The 16,950-nt window shown below is 44.9% G+C and overlaps 1 pseudogene; it reads right to left on the bottom strand.

The window, feature by feature from the left end:
- LOC121846507 overlaps positions 1–15,528 on the bottom strand; it is a 19,902-nt pseudogene extending 4,374 nt beyond the window's left edge.
- Positions 15,529–16,950: the final 1,422 nt, after the last annotated feature.

Genomic DNA, 16,950 nt, shown 5'->3' with positions numbered 1-16,950 from the left:
TGGTACTAGACAGAACACTAGTAGTGGTACTAGACAGACAGAACACTAGTAGTGGTACTAGACAGACAGAACACAGAACACTAGTGGTACTAGACAGAACACTAGTAGTGGTACTAGACAGAACACTAGTAGTGGTACAAGACAGAACACTAGTAGTGGTACAAGACAGAACACTAGTAGTGGTACAAGACAGAACACTAGTAGTGGTACAAGACAGAACACTAGTAGTGGTACAAGACAGAACACTAGTAGTGGTACAAGACAGAACACTAGTAGTGGTACTAGTACAAGACAGAACACTAGTAGTGGTACAAGACAGAACTAGTAGTGGTACAAGACAGAACACTAGTAGTGGTACTAGACAGAACACTAGTAGTGGTACAAGACAGAACACTAGTAGTGGTACTAGACAGAACACTAGTAGTGGTACAAGACAGAACACTAGTAGTGGTACAAGACAGAACACTAGTAGTGGTACTAGACAGAACACTAGTAGTGGTACTAGACAGAACACTAGTACACTAGTAGTGGTACTAGACAGTACAAGACAGAACACTAGTAGTGGTACTAGACAGAACACTAGTAGTACTAGACAGAACACTAGTAGTGGTACTAGACAGAACACTAGTAGTGGTACTAGACAGAGAAGTGGTACTAGACAGAACTAGTAGTGGTACAAGACAGAACACTAGTAGTGGTAGACAGAACACTAGTAGTGGTACTAGACAGAACACTAGTAGTGGTACTAGACAGAACACTAGTAGTGGTACTAGACAGAACACTAGTAGTGGTACAAGACAGAACACTAGTAGTGGTACAAGACAGAACACTAGCAGTGGTACTAGACAGAACACTAGTAGTGGTACAAGACAGAACACTAGTAGTGGTACTAGACAGAACACTAGTAGTGGTACTAGACAGACAGAACACTAGTAGTGGTACAAGACAGAACACTAGTAGTGGTACAAGACAGAACACTAGTAGTGGTACTAGACAGACAGAACACTAGTAGTGGTACTAGACAGACAGAACACTAGTAGTAGTACAAGACAGAACACTAGCAGTGGTACAAGACAGAACACTAGTAGTGGTACTAGACAGACAGAACACTAGTAGTGGTACTAGACAGAACACTAGTAGTGGTACTAGACAGAACACTAGTAGTGGTACTAGACAGAACACTAGTAGTGGTACTAGACAGAACACTAGTAGTGGTACTAGACAGAACACTAGTAGTGGTACTAGACAGAACACTAGTAGTGGTACTAGACAGAACACTAGTAGTGGTACAAGACAGAACACTAGTAGTGGTACTAGACAGAACACTAGTAGTGGTACAAGACAGAACACTAGTAGTGGTACAAGACAGAACACTAGTAGTGGTACTAGACAGAACACTAGTAGTGGTACAAGACAGAACACTAGTAGTGGTACAAGACAGAACACTAGTAGTGGTACAAGACAGAACACTAGTAGTGGTACTAGACAGAACACTAGTAGTGGAACACTAGTAGTGGTACAAGACAGAACACTAGTAGTGGTACAAGACAGAACACTAGTAGTGGTAGACAGAACACTAGTAGTGGTACTAGACAGAACACTAGTAGTGGTACAAGACAGAACACTAGTAGTGGTACTAGACAGAACACTAGTAGTGGTACAAGACAGAACACTAGTAGTGGTACAAGACAGAACACTAGTAGTGGTACAAGACAGAACACTAGTAGTGGACAGAACACTAGTAGTGGTACAAGACAGAACACTAGTAGTGGTACTAGACAGAACACTAGTAGTGGTACTAGACAGAACACTAGTAGTGGTACAAGACAGAACACTAGTAGTGGTACAACAGAACACTAGTAGTGGTACTAGACAGAACACTAGTAGTGGTACTAGACAGAACACTAGTAGTGGTACAGACAGAACACTAGTAGTGGTACAAGACAGAACACTAGTAGTGGTACAAGACAGAACACTAGTAGTGGTACTAGACAGAACAGAGTGGTACTAGACTAGTAGTGGTACAAGACAGAACACTAGTAGTGGTACAAGACAGAACACTAGTAGTGGTACTAGACAGAACACTAGTAGTGGTACAAGACAGACAGAGACAGAACACTAGTGGTACTAGACAGAACACTAGTAGTGGTACTAGACAGACAGAGACAGAACACTAGTAGTGGTACTAGACAGAACACTAGTAGTGGTACAAGACAGAACACTAGTAGTGGTACAAGACAGAACACTAGTAGTGGTACAAGACAGAACACTAGTAGTGGTAAGACAGAACACTAGTAGTGGTACAAGACAGAACACTAGTAGTGGTACTAGACAGAACACTAGTAGTGGTACTAGACAGACACTAGTAGTGGTACAAGACAGAACACAGTAGACAGTGGTACAAGACAGAACACTAGTAGTGGTACAGACAGACAGAACACAGTGGAGACAGAACACTAGTAGTGGTACAAGACAGAACACTAGTAGTGGTACAAGACAGAACACTAGTAGTGGTACAAGACAGAACACTAGCAGTGGTACTAGACAGAAAACTAGTAGTGGTACAAGACAGACAGAACACTAGTAGTGGTACTAGACAGACAGAACACTAGTAGTGGTACAAGACAGAACACTAGTAGTGGTACAAGACAGAACACTAGCAGTGGTACAAGACAGAACACTAGTAGTGGTACCAGACAGAACAATAGTAGTTGTACAAGACAGAACACTAGTAGTGGTACAAGACAGAACACTAGTAGTGGTACAAGACAGAACACTAGTAGTGGTACAAGACAGAACACTAGTAGTGGTACAAGACAGAACACTAGTAGTGGTACTAGACAGAACACTAGTAGTGGTAGACAGAACACTAGTAGTGGTACAAGACAGAACACTAGTAGTGGTACAAGACAGAACACTAGTAGTGGTACTAGACAGAACACTAGTAGTGGTACAAGACAGAACACTAGTAGTGGTACAAGACAGAACACTAGTAGTGGTACAAGACAGAACACTAGTAGTGGTACAAGACAGAACACTAGTAGTGGACAGAGAACACTAGTAGTGGTACAAGACAGAACACTAGTAGTGGTAAGACAGAACACTAGTAGTGGTACAGACAGAACACTAGTAGTGGTACAAGACAGAACACTAGTGGTACAAGACAGAACACTAGTAGTGGTACAAGACAGAACACTAGTAGTGGTACAAGACAGAACACTAGTAGTGGTACAGACAGAACACTAGTAGTGGTACAAGACAGAACACAGAACACAGAACACTAGTAGTACTAGTACTAGTAGACAGAACACTAGTAGTGGTACAAGACAGAACACTAGTAGTGGTACAAGACAGAACACTAGTAGTGGTACAAGACAGAACACTAGTAGTGGTACTAGACAGACAGAACACTAGTAGTGGTACAAGACAGAACACTAGTAGTGGTACTAGACAGAACACTAGTAGTGGTACAAGACAGAACACTAGTAGTGGTACAAGACAGAACACTAGTAGTGGTAGTGGTACAGACAGAACACTAGTAGTGGTACAAGACAGAACACTAGTAGTGGTACAAGACAGTAGTGGTACAGAACAGACAGAACACTAGTAGTGGTACAAGACAGAACACTAGTAGTGGTACTAGGTAGTAGTGGTAAGACAGAACACTAGTAGTGGAACACTAGACAGAACACTAGTAGTGGTACAAGACAGAACACTAGTAGTGGTACAAGACAGAACACTAGTAGTGGTACTAGACAGAACACTAGTAGTGGTACAAGACAGAACACTAGTAGTGGTACAAGACAGAACACTAGTAGTGGTACAAGACAGAACACTAGTAGTGGTACAAGACAGAACACTAGTAGTGGTACAAGACAGAACACTAGTAGTGGTACAAGACAGAACACTAGTAGTGGTACAAGACAGAACACTAGTAGTGGTACTAGACAGAACACTAGTAGTGGTACAAGACAGAACACTAGTAGTGGTACAAGACAGAACACTAGTAGTGGTACAAGACAGAACACTAGTAGTGGTACTAGACAGAACACTAGTAGTGGTACTAGACAGACAGAACACTAGTAGTGGTACAAGACAGAACACTAGTAGTGGTACAAGACAGAACACTAGTAGTGGTACAAGACAGAACACTAGTAGTGGTACTAGACAGAACACTAGTAGTGGTACTAGACAGAACACTAGTAGTGGTACAAGACAGAACACTAGTAGTGGTACAAGACAGAACACTAGTAGTGGTACAAGACAGAACACTAGTAGTGGTACAAGACAGAACACTAGTAGTGGTACAAGACAGAACACTAGTAGTGTACTAGACAGAACACTAGACAGAACACTAGTAGTGGTAGACAGACAGACAGAACACTAGTAGTGGTACAAGACAGAACACTAGTAGTGGTAGACAGAACACTAGTAGTGGTACAAGACAGAACACTAGTAGTGGTACTAGACAGAACACTAGTAGTGGTACTAGACAGAACACTAGTAGTGGTACAAGACAGAACACTAGTAGTGGTACTAGACAGAACACTAGTAGTGGTACAAGACAGAACACTAGTAGTGGTACAAGACAGAACACTAGTAGTGGTACAAGACAGAACACTAGTAGTGGTACTAGACAGAACACTAGTAGTGGTACTAGACAGAACACTAGTAGTGGTACAAGACAGAACACTAGTAGTGGTACAAGACAGAACACTAGTAGTGGTACTAGACAGAACACTAGTAGTGGTACAAGACAGAACACTAGTAGTGGTACTAGACAGAACACTAGTAGTGGTACAAGACAGAACACTAGTAGTGGTACAAGACAGAACACTAGTAGTGGTACAAGACAGAACACTAGTAGTGGTACAAGACAGAACACTAGTAGTGGTACAAGACAGAACACTAGTAGTGGTACAAGACAGAACACTAGTAGTGTACAAGACAGAACACTAGTAGTGGTACAAGACAGAACACTAGTAGTGGTACAAGACAGAACACTAGTAGTGGTACAGACAGAACACTAGTAGTGGTACAAGACAGAACACTAGTAGTGGTACAAGACAGAACACTAGTAGTGGTACAAGACAGAACACACTAGACAGAACACTAGTAGTGGTACAAGACAGAACACTAGTAGTGGTACAAGACAGAACACTAGTAGTGGTACAAGACAGAACACTAGTAGTGGTACAAGACAGAACACTAGTAGTGGTACAAGACAGAACACTAGTAGTGGTACAAGACAGAACACTAGTAGTGGTACAAGACAGAACACTAGTAGTGGTACAAGACAGAACACTAGTAGTGGTACAAGACAGAACACTAGTAGTGGTACAAGACAGAACACTAGTAGTGGTACAAGACAGAACACTAGTAGTGGAACACTAGTAGTGGTACAAGACAGAACACTAGACAGTGGTACAAGACAGAACACTAGCAGTGGTACTAGACAGACAGAACACTAGTAGTGGTACAAGACAGAACACTAGTAGTGGTACTAGACAGAACACTAGTAGTGGTACAAGACAGAACACTAGTAGTGGTACAAGACAGAACACTAGTAGTGGTACAAGACAGAACACTAGTAGTGGTACAAGACAGAACACTAGTAGTGGTACAAGACAGAACACTAGTAGTGGTACTAGACAGAACACTAGTAGTGGTACAAGACAGAACACTAGTAGTGGTACAAGACAGAACACTAGTAGTGGTACAAGACAGAACACTAGTAGTGGTACAAGACAGAACACTAGTAGTGGTACAAGACAGAACACTAGTAGTGGTACAAGACAGAACACTAGTAGTGGTACAAGACAGAACACTAGTAGTGGTACAAGACAGAACACTAGTAGTGGTACAAGACAGAACACTAGTAGTGGTACTAGACAGACAGAACACTAGTAGTGGTACAAGACAGAACACTAGTAGTGGTACAAGACAGAACACTAGTAGTGGTACAAGACAGAACACTAGTAGTGGTACAAGACAGAACACTAGTAGTGGTACAAGACAGAACACTAGTAGTGGTACAAGACAGAACACTAGTAGTGGTACAAGACAGAACACTAGTAGTGGTACTAGACAGAACACTAGTAGTGGTACTAGACAGAACACTAGTAGTGGTACTAGACAGAACACTAGTAGTGGTACTAGACAGACAGAACACTAGTAGTGGTACAAGACAGACAGAACACTAGTAGTGGTACTAGACAGAACACTAGTAGTGGTACTAGACAGAACACTAGTAGTGGTACAAGACAGAACACTAGTAGTGGTACTAGACAGACAGAACACTAGTAGTGGACAGAACACTAGTAGACAGAACACTAGTAGTGGTACTAGACAGAACACTAGTAGTGGTACAAGACAGAACACTAGTAGTGGTACAAGACAGAACACTAGTAGTGGTACAAGACAGAACACTAGTAGTGGTACAAGACAGAACAGAACAGAACAGTGGTACAAGACAGAACACTAGTAGTGGTACAAGACTAGACAGAACACTAGTAGTGGTACAAGACAGAACACAGAACACTAGTAGTGGTACTAGACAGAACACTAGTAGTGGTACTAGACAGAGAACACTAGTAGTGGTACAAGACAGAACACTAGTAGTGGTACAAGACAGAACACTAGAACACTAGTGGTACAAGACAGAACACTAGTAGTGGTACAAGACAGAACAAGACAGAACACAGAACACTAGTAGTGGTACAAGACAGAACACTAGTGGTACAAGTGAACACTAGTAGTGGTACAAGACAGAACACTAGTAGTGGTACAAGACAGAACACTAGTAGTGGTAGACAGAACACTAGCAGTGGTACAAGACAGAACACTAGTAGTGGTACAAGACAGAACACTAGTAGTGGTACAAGACAGAACACTAGTAGTGGTACAAGACAGAACACTAGTAGTGGTACAAGACAGAACACTAGTAGTGGTACAAGACAGAACACTAGTAGTGGTACAAGACAGAACACTAGTAGTGGTACAAGACAGAACACTAGTAGTGGTACAAGACAGAACACTAACAGTGGTACAAGACAGAACACTAGTAGTGGTACAAGACAGAACACTAGTAGTGGTACAAGACAGAACACTAGTAGTGGTACAAGACAGAACACTAGCAGTGGTACAAGACAGAACACTAGTAGTGGTACAAGACAGAACACTAGTAGTGGTACAAGACAGAACACTAGTAGTGGTACAAGACAGAACACTAGTAGTGGTACAAGACAGAACACTAGTAGTGGTACAAGACAGAACACTAGTAGTGGTACAAGACAGAACACTAGTAGTGGTACAAGACAGAACACAGAACACAGAACACTAGTAGTGGTACAAGACAGAACACTAGACAGTGGTACTAGACAGAACACTAGTAGTGGTACAAGACAGAACACTAGTAGTGGTACAAGACAGAACACTAGTAGTGGTACTAAGACAGAACACTAGTAGTGGTACTAGACAGAACACTAGTAGACAGAACACTAGTAGTGGTACAAGACAGAACACTAGTAGTGGTAGACAGAACACTAGTAGTGGTACAAGACAGAACACTAGTAGTGGTACTAAGACAGAACACTAGTAGTGGTACAAGACAGAACACTAGTAGTGGAACACTAGTAGTGGTAAGACAGAACACTAGTAGTGGTACAAGACAGAACACTAGTAGTGGTACAAGACAGAACACTAGTAGTGGTACTAGACAGAACACTAGTAGTGGTACAAGACAGAACACTAGTAGTGGTACAAGACAGAACACTAGTAGTGGTACAAGACAGAACACTAGTAGTGGTACAAGACAGAACACTAGTAGTGGTACACTAGTAGTACAAGACAGAACACTAGTAGTGGTACAAGACAGAACACTAGTACAGACAGAACACTAGTAGTGGTACAAGACAGAACACTAGTAGTAGACAGAACACTAGTAGTGGTACAAGACAGAAAGACAGAACACTAGTAGTGGTAAGACAGAACACTAGTAGTGGTACAAGACAGAACACTAGTAGTGGTACAAGACAGAACACTAGTAGTGGTACTAGACAGAACACTAGTAGTGGTACAAGACAGAACACTAGTAGTGGTACAAGACAGAACACTAGTAGTGGTACAAGACAGAACACTAGTAGTGGTACTAGAAGACAGAACACTAGTAGTGGTACAAGACAGAACACTAGTAGTGGTACAAGACAGAACACTAGACAGAACACTAGTAGTGGTACTAGACAGACAGAACACTAGACAGAACACTAGTAGTGGTACAAGACAGAACACTAGTAGTGGTACTAGACAGAACACTAGTAGTGGTACAAGTAGTGGTACTAGACAGAACACTAGAACACTAGTGGTACAGACAGAACACTAGTAGTGGTACTAGACAGAACACTAGTAGTGGTACAAGACAGAACACAGAACAAGACAGAACACTAGTAGTGGTAGTGGTAGACAGAACACTAGTAGTGGTACTAGACAGAACACTAGTAGTGGTACTAGACAGAACACTAGTAGACAGAACACTAGTAGTGGTACTAGACAGAACACTACTAGACAGAACACTAGTAGTGGTACTAGACAGACAGAACACTAGTAGTGGTACAAGACAGAACACTAGTAGTGGACAGACAGAACACTAGTAGTGGTACAGAACACTAGTAGTGGTACAAGACAGAACACTAGTAGTGGTACTAGACAAGACAGAACACTAGTAGTGGTACTAGACAGAACACTAGTAGTGGTACTAGACAGAACACTAGTAGTGGTACTAGACAGAACACTAGTAGTGGTACTAGTGGTACAGACAGAACACTAGTAGTGGTACTAGAACACAGTGGTACTAGACAGAACACTAGTAGTGGTACTAGACAGAACACTAGTAGTGGTACTAGACAGAACACTAGTAGTGGTACAAGACAGAACACTAGTAGTGGTACTAGACAGAACACTAACAGTGGTACTAGTACAGACAGAACACTACACTAGTAGTGGTACTAGACAGAACACTAGTAGTGGTACTAGACAGACAGAACACTAGTAGTGGTACTAGACAGAACACTAGTAGTGGTACTAGACAGAACACTAGTAGTGGTACTAGACAGAACACTAGTAGTGGTACTAGACAGAACACTAGTAGTGGTACTAGACAGAACACTAGTAGTGGTACTAGACAGAACACTAGTAGTGGTACAAGACAGAACACTAGTAGTGGTACAAGACAGAACACTAGTAGTGGTACTAGACAGAACACTAGTAGTGGTACTAGACAGAACACTAGTAGTGGTACTAGACAGACAGAACACTAGTAGTGGTACAAGATAGACAGAACACTAGTAGTGGAACTAGACAGACAGAACACTAGTAGTGGTACTAGACAGAACACTAGTAGTGGTACTAGACAGAACAGTGGTACAAGACAGAACACTAGTAGTGGTACTAGACAGAACACTAGCAGTGGTACTAGACAGACAGAACACTAGTAGTGGTACTAGACAGACAGAACACTAGTAGTGGTACTAGACAGAACAGTAGTGGTACTAGACAGACAGAACACTAGCAGTGGTACTAGACAGAACACTAGTAGTGGTACTAGACAGAACACTAGTAGTGGTACAGACAGAACACTAGTAGTGGTACTAGACAGACAGAACACTAGCAGTGGTACAAGACAGAACACTAGTAGTGGTACAGACAGAACACTAGCAGTGGTACTAGACAGACAGAACACTAGTAGTGGTACAAGACAGAACACTACAGTGGTACTAGACAGACAGAACACTAGCAGTGGTACTAGACAGACAGAACACTAGTAGTGGTACAAGACAGACAGTGGTACAGAACACTAGTAGTGGTACAAGACAGAACACTAGTACAGAACACTAGTAGTGGTACAAGACAGAACACTAGTACAGTACAAGACAGAACACTAGCAGTGTGTACAAGACAGAACACTAGACAGAACACTAGTAGTGGTACAAGACAGAACACTAGTAGTGGTACAAGACAGAACACTAACAGTGGTACAAGACAGAACACTAGTAGTGGTACAGACAGAACACTAGTGGTAGTGGTAGTAGACAGACAGAACACTAACAGTGGTACTAGACAGAACACCTACAGTGGTAGTGGTACTAGTGGACAGAACACTAGTAGTGGTACTAGACAGAACACTAGTGGTACTAGACAGAACACAGTGGTACAAGACAGAACACTAGTGGTACAGACAGAACACTAGTAGTGGTACTAGACAGAACACTAACAGTGGTACTAGACAGAACACTAGTAGTGGTACTAGACAGAACTAGTAGTGGTACAGACAGACACACTAGACAGTGTAGTACTAGACAGACAGAACACTAACAGTGGTACTAGACAGACAGAACACTAACAGTGGTACTAGACAGAACACAGAACACTAACAGTGGTAGTAGACAGACAGAACACTAACAGTGGTACTAGACAGACAGAACACTAACAGTGGTACTAGACAGACAGAACACTAACAGTGGTACTAGACAGACAGAACACTAGTAGTGGTACTAGACAGAACACTAACAGTGGTACTAGACAGACAGAACACTAACAGTGGTACTAGACAGTGGTACAAGACAGAACACTAACAGTGGTACTAGACATACAGAACACTAACAGTGGTACTAGACAGACAGAACACTAACAGTGGTACTAGACAGACAGAACACTAACAGTGGTACTAGACAGACACTAACAACATGGCTGATAATCCCCTCAGTAATAACACCATTCAACAGGACTGATAATCCCCTCAGTAATAACACCATTCAACATGGCTGATAATCCCCTCAGTAATAACACCATTCAACATGGTTGATAATCCCCTCAGTAAGAACACCATTCAACAGGACTGATAATCCCCTCAGTAATAACACCATTCAACAGGACTGATATCCCCTCAGTAATAACACCATTCAACAGGACTGATAATCCCCTCAGTAATAACACCATTCAACAGGGACTGATATCCCTCAGTAATAACACCATTCAACAGGACTGATAATCCCCTCAGTAATAACACCATTCAACAGGACTGATAATCCCCTCAGTAATAACACCATTCAACAGGACTGATAATCCCCTCAGTAATAACACCATTCAACAGGACTGATAATCCCCTCAGTAAAAACACGATTCAACAGGACTGATAATCCCCTCAGTAATAACACCATTCAACAGGACTGATAATCCCCTCAGTAATAACACCATTCAACATGGCTGATAATCCCCTCAGTAAGAACACCATTCAACATGGCTGATAATCCCCTCAGTAAGAACACCATTCAACAGGGCTGATAATCCCCTCAGTAAGAACACCATTCAACAGGATTGATAATCCCCTCAGTAATAACACCATTCAACAGGACTGATAATCCCCTCAGTAATAACACCATTCAACAGGACTGATAATCCCCTCAGTAATAACACCATTCAACAGGGACTGATATCCCCTCAGTAATAACACCATTCAACAGGACTGATAATCCCCTCAGTAATAACACCATTCAACAGGGACTGATATCCCCTCAGTAATAACACCATTCAACAGGACTGATAATCCCCTCAGTAATAACACCATTCAACAGGACTGATAATCCCCTCAGTAATAACACCATTCAACATGGCTGATAATCCCCTCAGTAAGAACACCATTCAACAGGGCTGATAATCCCCTCAGTAAGAACACCATTCAACAGGACTGATAATCCCCTCAGTAATAACACCATTCAACAGGACTGATAATCCCCTCAGTAATAACACCATTCAACAGGACTGATAATCCCCTCAGTAATAACACCATTCAACATGGCTGATAATCCCCTCAGTAATAACACCATTCAACATGGTTGATAATCCCCTCAGTAAGAACACCATTCAACAGGACTGATAATCCCCTCAGTAATAACACCATTCAACAGGACTGATATCCCCTCAGTAATAACACCATTCAACAGGACTGATAATCCCCTCAGTAATAACACCATTCAACAGGGACTGATATCCCTCAGTAATAACACCATTCAACAGGACTGATAATCCCCTCAGTAATAACACCATTCAACAGGACTGATAATCCCCTCAGTAATAACACCATTCAACAGGACTGATAATCCCCTCAGTAATAACACCATTCAACAGGACTGATAATCCCCTCAGTAAAAACACGATTCAACAGGACTGATAATCCCCTCAGTAATAACACCATTCAACAGGACTGATAATCCCCTCAGTAATAACACCATTCAACAGGGCTGATAATCCCCTCAGTAATAACACCATTCAACAGGACTGATAATCCCCTCAGTAATAACACCATTCAACAGGACTGATAATCCCCTCAGTAATAACACCATTCAACAGGACTGATAATCCCCTCAGTAATAACACCATTCAACAGGACTGATAATAACCTCAGTAATAACACCATTCAACAGGACTGATAATCCCCTCAGTAAATTCAGAAATGGTTCCATGGCAGGGAATGGGAATACAGGGGTGGGGAATACAGGGGTGGGGAATACAGGGGTGGGGAATACAGGGGTGGGGAAAACTTGGGTGGGGGATACAGGGGGATACAGGGGTGGGGAATACAGGGGTGGGGAATACAGGGGGAATAGAGGGGGGGAATACAGGGGTGGGGAATACAGGGCTGGGGGATACAGGGCTGGGGGATACAGGGGTGGGGAATACAGGGGAGGGATACAGGGGGAGAATACAGGGGTGGGGAATACAGGGCTGGGGAATACAGGGGGGATACAGGGGGAATAAAGGGGGGAATACAGGGGGGAATACAGGGGGTAATACAGGGGTGGGGAATACAGGGGTGGGGGAATACAGGGGTGGGGAATACAGGGGTGGGGGAATACAGGGGTGGGGAATACACTGGTGGGGAATACAGGGGGGTGGATTACAGGGGGTGGGGAGTACAGGGGTGGGGAATACATGGGTGGGGCATACATGGGTGGGGAATACAGGGGGTGGGGAATACAGGGGTGGGGAATACAGGGGGAGATACAGGGGTGGGGAATACAGGGGTGGGGAACACAGGGGTGGGGAATACAGGGGTGGGGAATACAGGGGTGGGGAATACAGGGGGGGAGATACAGGGGTGGGGAATACAGGGGTGGGGAATACAGGGGTGGGGAATACAGGGTGGGGAATACAGGGGTGGGGAATACAGGGGTGGGGAAAACTGTGTGGGGGATACAGGGGGGGATACAGGGGTGGGGAATACAGGGGTGGGGAATACAGGGGGAATAGAGAGGGGGAATACAGGGGTGGGGATTACAGGGCTGGGGATACAGGGGTGGGGAATACAGGGGTGGGGAATACAGGGGGTGGGGAACACAGGGGTGGGGAACACAGGGGTGGGGAATACAGGGGTGGGGAATACAGGGGTGGGGAACACAGGGGTGGGGAATACAGGGGTGGGCAATACAGGGGTGGGGAATACAGGGGTGGGAATACAGGGGTGGGGAATACAGGGGTGGGGAATACAGGGGTGGCGAATACAGGGGTGGGGAATACAGGGGTGGAGAATACAGGGCTGGGGAATACAGGGGTGGGGAAAACATGGGGGAATACAGGGGTGGGGAATACAGGGGTGGGGAATACAGGGGGTGGAGAATACAGGGGTGGGGAATAGGGGGATACAGGTGTGGGGAATACAGGGGTGGGGAATACAGGGGTGGGGAATACAGGGGGAGATACAGGGGTGGGGAATACAGGGGGTGGGGAACACAGGGGTGGGGAATACAGGGGTGGGGAATACAGGGGTGGGGAACACAGGGGGTGGGGAATACAGGGGGATACAGGGGGAATAAAGGGGGAATACAGGGGTGGGGAATACAGGGGGTGGGAATACAGGGGTGGGGAATACAGGGGGTACAGGGGTGGGGGAATACAGGGGTGGGGAATACAGGGGTGGGGAATACAGGGGTGGGGAATACAGGGGTGGGGAAAACTTGTGTGGGGATACAGGGGGATACAGGGGTGGGGAATACAGGGGTGGGGAATACAGGGGGAATAGAGAGGGGGAATACAGGGGTGGGGATTACAGGGCTGGGGAATACAGGGGTGGGGAATACAGGGGGGGGGATACAGGGGGAGAATACAGGGGTGGGGAATACAGGGCTGGGGAATACAGGGGGATACAGGGGGGGATAAAGGGGGGGGAGTTCAAATCCTACTTTTGGATCAACAGATGATCTGCTTCGGAAATATTGTGTCTCACATTGGGAAGATGGAGACAAATTACTGGGAGCCCGTATCACCTGCTGGACCACTGGTACATTACTGGGAGCCCGTATCACCTGCTGGACCACTGGTACATTACTGGGAGACCGTATCACCTGCTGGACCACTGTTAAATTACTGGGAGACCCTATCACCTGCTGGACCACTGGTAAATTACTGGGAGCCCGTATCACCTGCTGGACCACTGGTACATTACTGGGAGACCGTATCACCTGCTGGACCACTGGTACATTACTGGGAGACCCTATCACCTGCTGGACCACTGGTAAATTACTGGGAGACCCTATCACCTGCTGGACCACTGGTACATTACTGGGAGACCGTATCACCTGCTGGACCACTGTTATATTACTGGGAGACCCTATCACCTGCTGGACCACTGGTACATTACTGGGAGACCCTATCACCTGCTGGACCACTGGTACATTACTGGGAGACCGTATCACCTGCTGGACCACTGGTAAATTACAGGGAGCCCGTATCACCTGTTGGACCACTGGTAAATTACTGGGAGCCCGTATCACCTGCTGGACCACTGGTACATTACTGGGAGCCAGTGTCATCTGCTGGACCACTGGTAAATTACTGGGAGCCCGTATCACCTGCTGGACCACTGGTAAATTACTGGGAGCCCGTATCACCTGCTGGACCACTGGTACATTACTGGGAGCCAGTGTCATCTGCTGAATCACCTGCTGGACCACTGGTAAATTACTGGGAGCCCGTATCACCTGTTGAACCACTGGTACATTACTGGGAGCCCGTATCACCTGCTAATCCACTGGTAAATTACTGGGAGCCCGTATCACCTGCTGGACCACTGGTACATTACTGGGAGCCCGTGTCACCGGCTGGACCACTGGTAAATTACTGGGAGCCCGTATCACCTGCTGGACCACTGGTAAATTACTGGGAGCCCGTATCACCTGCTGGACCACTGGTACATTACTGGGAGCCCGTATCACCTGCTGGACCACTGGTAAATTACTGGGAGCCCGTATCACCTGCTGGACCACTGGTAAATTACTGGGAGCCCGTATCACCTGCTGGACCACTGGTAAATTACTGGGAGCCCATATCACCTGCTGGACCACTGGTAAATTACTGGGAGCCGGTATCACCTGCTGGACCACTGGTAAATTACTGGGAGCCCGTATCACTTGCTGGACCACTGGTAAATTGTCTCCGGTAAGTTATGACACTGGGACAATTCATAGCTACCTTTAGCATGTCGTCATGTAGGTCAAGATAGTGATTTGTAATCAGCACTCTATCTGGGAACAACCAGTTAAATGTATTGATGTTGATAGAGATGAATGTGACAGAAGAATAGAAACTAACTAGATTCATCGTTGTAATGTGCCCTGGCACACGTCCGTCTGTGGGTAGCTCTGCCAGCCTATTGAACCAGTAGGTAGATAGGAGAATAACTTAATGTTGATCAGTTCAATAAATGTTTGCCTACATTGTAGATTCCTTCGTACATCTCGTACAGCTACCGTGTGGGGACAATTGTCTCCTCAGTGGCAACAGCCTTCTGGGAATGTCTGGTCCAGGAATACTTGCCTTTTCCAGAGGAGGATGACAAGGGTCTCTTCCCATTGTTATGCTTGACGTGGTGGTTGCAAACTGCTTCTTTTGGGGGATTGATGTGGGTGCCTTTGGCCAGTGATGGAGGGACCCTGAGCTACTCTGCCTTTGGGCAGGTCTTTTAAGGAGGTATCTTAGGGCAACCCCAGGAGGCATCACTCCCTGGGGCAGATCTCAGCCCAGTGTTTGTCAGCGGTGGAAAAAGTACCCAATTGTCATTCTTGAGTAAAAGTAAAGACACCTTTAATAGAAAATGACTCAAGGTAAAGCGAAAGTCACCCAATAAAATAATACTTGAGTAAAACGCTAGAAGTATTTGGTTTTAAATATACTTAACTATCAAAAGTAAGAGGCTACACGTAGTCTCTGGGATGCAGAGAGTGGAAGGGCGATTTTAAGTTATACGATGCCACTGAAAGTCTTTCACACTTTCTCAAGAAAGCTATGATTTGATAACCATGAGTCAAGACCTGCAAGACATGTGAGAGACAAACTGGCGGCCATAGGTCTGGGAGAGAGGTCTGGGAGAAGTGGGTGGAGCATTTGTCTGTTATGTGATTGTCACGCTGTCCTTTCAGGCAGTATATGCCCAGCCAGCCAGGAAAGTATGGAATCAAGATATGGGTGGCCTGTGACGCACAATCCAGCTACGCTTGGAAGATGCAAAACTACACAGGGAAGCCGACCAGTGGAGGCCCGGAGAAGAAGCAGGGGATGCGGGTTGTGCTTGATGTGATAGATGGACTGAGGAGGCACAATGTCAAGTGTGACAATGTCTTCACCTCTTATGAACTCAGCCCGAAGCTCCTGAAGAGGAAGACCACCATGGATGGCACAGTTAGAAAGAACAAGCCTGAGCTCCCCTCTGCACTCCTCGAAAGAGGCCTTCTCATCAAAGTTTGCCTTCACCACCACCACCACTCTAGTTTCTTACCTCCGAAAGAGGAACAATAATGTGGTCCTCCTGAGCACACTGCACAAAACGGCTGAGATCAGTGATTGTGAGGACAGGATGCCAGCCATCATCCTGGACTACAGCTACAACAAAGGAGGCGTGGACAA

The sequence above is a fragment of the Oncorhynchus tshawytscha genome, linkage group LG05 (assembly GCF_018296145.1).
Source record: "Oncorhynchus tshawytscha isolate Ot180627B linkage group LG05, Otsh_v2.0, whole genome shotgun sequence".
Lineage (NCBI taxonomy): Eukaryota > Metazoa > Chordata > Actinopteri > Salmoniformes > Salmonidae > Oncorhynchus > Oncorhynchus tshawytscha.
This window is presented reverse-complemented; position numbering and strand designations above follow the sequence as displayed.